Source organism: Lissotriton vulgaris, unplaced genomic scaffold, assembly GCF_964263255.1.
Source record: "Lissotriton vulgaris unplaced genomic scaffold, aLisVul1.2 SCAFFOLD_2766, whole genome shotgun sequence".
Taxonomy (NCBI): Eukaryota; Metazoa; Chordata; class Amphibia; order Caudata; family Salamandridae; genus Lissotriton; species Lissotriton vulgaris.
The window spans coordinates 119881-125275 of record NW_028241581.1 but is presented as its reverse complement, the minus strand read 5'-3'; positions in this window follow the sequence as shown (position 1 = coordinate 125275).

The following is a 5395-nucleotide window of genomic DNA, read 5'->3' as shown; positions in this document are numbered from 1 at the left end:
CAAAAGGATGTCAACCCTATAAAGGCACGCACATCTCTCTGCGTGCGGGGGACTGGTGTATCTAAAATTGCTTGAATTCGATCAGATGTTAATGCCCGCCCCTCCTTAGACAACAGATGACCAAGGTAGGTCACCTGGGGTCTACAGTATTGAAGCTTTTTCTTGGAAACCTTGTGATTGTGTTGTGCCAAAAAGGAAAGTAATGCGAGTGTACTCTGTTCACATTGTGCATAGGAGTCGGCGGCAAGCAAAAGGTCATCCACGTACTGGATGAGCGCAATGCCAGACTGCAATTTGAAGGAATCTAGTTGTCGTTTCAAAGCCTGGCTGTAGATGCTAGGGCTCTCAGTATATCCTTGGGGAACTCGACAAAATCTATATGATTTATTATTGAGCGTAAAACCAAACAGATATCTACTATCTGGATGAACAGGGATAGAAAAGAACGCATTCTTTAGGTCAATAACAGTAAAAGTGGTGGCCGTCGGTGGAACCAATGTAAGTAAAGTCGTAATATCGGACACCACTGGATATTGGGGAATGACAATTTTGTTGACTTCACGCAAATCAATAATAAATCGGTAGATCTTGCCATCTGAGTCTCTTTTGAGAATCGGTAGAATAGGGCTATTACAAACATTATAAGGGACCTCCTCCACTACCCCTGCAGAAATCAAGTCCTGAACAATATGTGTCAGTGCAATTTCACCTTCCTTTGAGATCTTATACTGTGGCACTCGTGGTAGAGGGGCCCCCTCCTTAACAGTAATGCGTATTGGTGGAATGCGCATCCCTCCCACATCCGTATCTGATGTCGCCCACAACGTGTGCGGCAGAGAGGCCAAAGCAGGGATATCTAAAATGGCATAAAATCTGTCGGGTTCAATACAATCATCAGGGTCAGGGTAGTTGTCGTTCAAGATAACCCGCACTCCCTCTGGGGCGCAGCGTATTGTTGCTCGGAAATATTTAAGCAAATCAATGCCCAGGATATTGTCTGGGGTATGAGGTGATAACAAAAATTGGCCAAAACTAAAGTATTTGTCAATGCATAGTGCAACGGGCTTGGACAATGGGCTGGGGGAGGGTGTGCCATCAAACCCTACACACGTAATCATTTCGCCAGACAGGGGAGCCCTCGGAACCAAGTTTTTCGACAGAGCGCTACGAGTAGCTCCTGTGTCGACTAGAAATTGATCAGTAGAACCCAAAATACCCGCTGTTACATATGGACCTTGCTGATCTACCGGCACTTCAACTGATTCCTTACCCCATCCTACGCAGTCCTATGCATGCACATAATCCTGGTGTTCCACATTCTCTCCTTCCAAAATCTGATATTGATTCCGTCTATCAAACGTGTTTCGTTCGCCCTGGCCACGGCCCCTGTCCTCGACCTGTCTACGATCACCTCCGCCACCTCTCGTTCCAGTATAACCTCCTCTTGACCTTCCACTGCCTCGACCACGCTGACTACGCTGTTCACGAAGTACCGGACAATCTTCGGCCCAATGCCCAAACTCCTTACAATAAGCACACTGATCCTCCGCAATGTCCGTACGACCATACGACGCATTTCCTCCACCTCGTCTACCTCTATCATTCCCTCTACTCTGTGTTCCCCGGACCTGTGCCAACATCACCTTCGTTTTCAATTCCTTCGTCTTTTTCTCTACACTTTCTTTAGCTTCCACCTCCTGCCGCTCATAATACTGAGCCATAGTTAACAAGGACGCAGGGGTCGCCGTGGCCCAGGAACTTTCACTCGATTTCAATCGCTTAGCAATCTCTGGTAGGAGATTAGCTACATCCTTATCTACAAACAGATGCCGACCCGTATCGTCTGTTAAAGATTGACCACTGTAATCATGAAATGCCTCCTCGAAGCGTGTAAAGAAATCAGAGACCGTTTCATCGGGTTTCTGCTTGCACGACGTTAACATGGTCCAATCAATCTTTTTGGCGGGAACAAGCGTTTTTAATTTACGCAAAATAGCTGCCGGGAGTTCTAGAATTAGCTGACAGGGCTTGCATGCTGGTGCCCTATCTAAATCTGCATCACTTATTTCTTTCCATGTCCCTCCCAATATTGCATCATCATTATTTTTACGAATCTGCCGCCACATATCAGGTGGTAATATCAACCCAAAAAATAAGTCTATATCCACAAGAGTCATCACGCAAGACGATATAGCCCCCTCCACCCCCTCATAAAATGCCGCTGGGTTTTTTCGGAGATCAGGTAAAGAATTTTTCAATGCCATGACATCTGCTCTATTCCATGGCGTATATACCCAATTATACACAAAATACCCTTTCGTATCCTTCGACAACTTATCATCATCCGTACCTTCCCCTTTTGGTGGAACATACAAAGGTGCGGCTTCACGCATAGACATAACATGCAACGCAGAACTCTTATCTGAACCACGAAGAGAACACTCCTTAGCCGCCCCGTCATTTCCCGGCTCGGACTCCTTTTGCCTCCGTTTCCGTTCCTGTCGCAATTGGGTTGTCTCATCCCGCAGCACGATCAATTGCTTGAACAGGTCGTCAACATCTGTAAGATCAAAATCACCCTTAGCTAAATTCTCACGATACACCGACAAAACTTTAGGCTCTAATGTATCAGAAAGTTCACGATATGCGTTTACAACTTCATCCGCCAGGCTGGACAGAAAATACATTAATTCAAGATCCGACCACCCCTTTTTCTCTGTTAACAACTGCTCCTGAGTAACACAATGCTTATTCACTTTGCGAGCCCAACTGCGTAAATGAGCGGACCTCTCCGCAGTAAACCTGAGAGCCGATACCCCTTTCTGGCTCGCCCGATCCTGTCCATCATCCTCGGAATCCGCAGCCGGAGCCGTCGGTGAAACGTACGGAGGCGGTGACCGATCTAACAAAGAAAAATCATCAATTTCATTATTAAGGACAGGATAAAGTGGTCGGCGAATAGGAAACTGACCAGTCGTTTGCAAATTACGTTCCCGTTCCTCCCTTTCTTTCTTCTCCTGAGCCTCCTTCTCCTCAAGCTGTAAAGCCTTATCCCGAGCAGCCTTGCGCTGCTCTTTGTCCGCCAAGGCAACCTCACGCTTCATTCGCTCACGCGCCGCTTTCTCCCACATTCGTACACAATCAAACATGTTTTGTCTAGACCTGCGTTGAAACATACATTGCTCCACAAATTGGATTTTACTCAAATCGTATGACCCGTGTAGGGGCCATTGCAATTCAGGATCGGCCTTGGTGTACTTATGCCATAGTTTACTGTACATAATAGGTGGAAGGCCGAATTTGATGTACATATCCCTATTTGGTGTTCCCTCTGGGGGAGCCGGCTGTGATTCCGCTAACCTAATTGAGGTACCATCTCCTAAACAACACATTCCCCGGAGTGTGCTGAAAACAGGCATGTTCAAAGAGTATCACGAAAGCGTGACACCGGACAAAATGGCACTTACAGTTCTTCTCACGATTGTGCCGCTCAAGGGAAAAAAAACAAAGTTAGAGAAACATCTCTACATGCCTGCCTATGTGAAGTGCACTACACATATAAGTTCAAAGATCACAAATTCAAAATGTTAGCTAACTCAAATCAAAGTTCATAGAACTCGGCAAGCGTCCGGAGACTACCTCACCGATCACAAAGCACAGATTTTCAGTAAGCGTCCGAAGACTACTTTACTGAACACAAATCTTAGGACTTCAGTAAGCGTCCGAAGACTACCTTACCGAACACAAAGCTTACCAAATTCTCAAATGTCCAGATTCCAACTGCCAAGGTCTTGTAAGCCAAATCAGCCAAACGGCGTTTTCTCAGTGATGCAGACACTTCGGAGACTCAGTCGGAGACCGGCGCCACCTGGAAGGTCAGATCGGAAGGAAAGGAAAAACACCGTGGCAGCCAAGACTCGGGTCACTCGTGGCAGCGCGCGTCCATGGCGGATTTCCAAGCCTTCGTCACGACCTCTCCTTCGGGCATCCGAGTCGCCGATGAGTCCCTTCGTGGTCGCCAATTGAAGTATTTCGGGGTTCCCAAGGCCTACACGCTCCAGAGATTACCCACTTACACACAAGAACTGTTGGCACGGAAGCTGTAAAAGGCAAAGAACAAGTTTATTAAGACCCCATGGGGTGGTGGTACACTCAAACAGCACCCTTCGGTAATGCAAGAGGTATCACACCGAACATTGGTGTGACCCCGTTTATATACAGTTTAGGGGCAATAAAAGATAGGCGGCACAAGTTAAGACATAGTTTCGAGACATATATGGTCATGTTTTGGAATACTGCCAGCTCATTGGAGGGGGCACAACTCCGCTGGTCAGTTTGGTGCACATTCCTGAAGGTTTATGGTCAGTGGGAACTGCGCATGTGCAGCTTGACCAGTACTAAAAATAGCCTGTTGCTGGGCAGACAAGAGCGGTCAGTAGAACGGACAACGGACTAAAGGGCACGTCGGCCACGAGGCCGCTCATGATCTAAGATGGCCGCCACAGTATTCAAAATGGAGTTTATCGTATACAGCCAAGTTAAGGAGGACAACGTGTAGGTTCAGCTAATCGCTAACACGGACGGGCCAATTACGACACTACATGTCAGATAAGCATGGACCTTGTGTCTGCGCACCATAGTATGTAGACCCCGCACATTCCAGGTCACACATTTTAAAGCCCCCGAGTTAGCCATCCCCTCCTGCATCTCCAGACATAACAATAACAATTTCCGACCATGCACTCATGCCAACACAATACTGATCCCCCCACCCTCTCCAAACAAAGAAACCCCGCACCCTTCCAACCCCAACCTGAGCTTCCCCAACTACTCTCGGTTCCCACCCCCCCAGGACAGGACCCCTCTTAATCAGAAGAGAACCCATCCAAACTGTTACAACTAGGTAAGATTTCCCTCAAAGAAACACGCTACAGCTTGCAGTCTCCACTACGATGACCTTAAGGGCCAGTAGGGCGCGGTCCGATACCGAAGGAGTCCGTCAATCCAGATTAGCCCCGCATATCCCGCCCCACGATCCCCTCATGATCACTCACGAAGCTCCACAATAATGTTAAGCTGCACCCACGGGCACGGCACCCCAGTGTCAGACCATCAGTTCAGTCTCCAAAGCAGGTTCCTCAGGCCTCGACGATCTCTCCTGATGTTTGAGGCGTTACAATGGGGCCCTTGGCACCACCAAATTCTGAAAGTTCAGTTTCCGACCCCGTATCCTGTTCCTCTGAGTCTGTGCCCTTCCTGGACTGGCTCCGCGTCGTTCCTGAGAGGTCCACCGCTGCCTGCAAAGCCGCCTTCCACTCCTCCTCGGTCTGCGACACTGATGGTTTCCCAGTTCTACGCCGATTCTTCCGAATTCGTTGCGATTTCCTGATCGGCT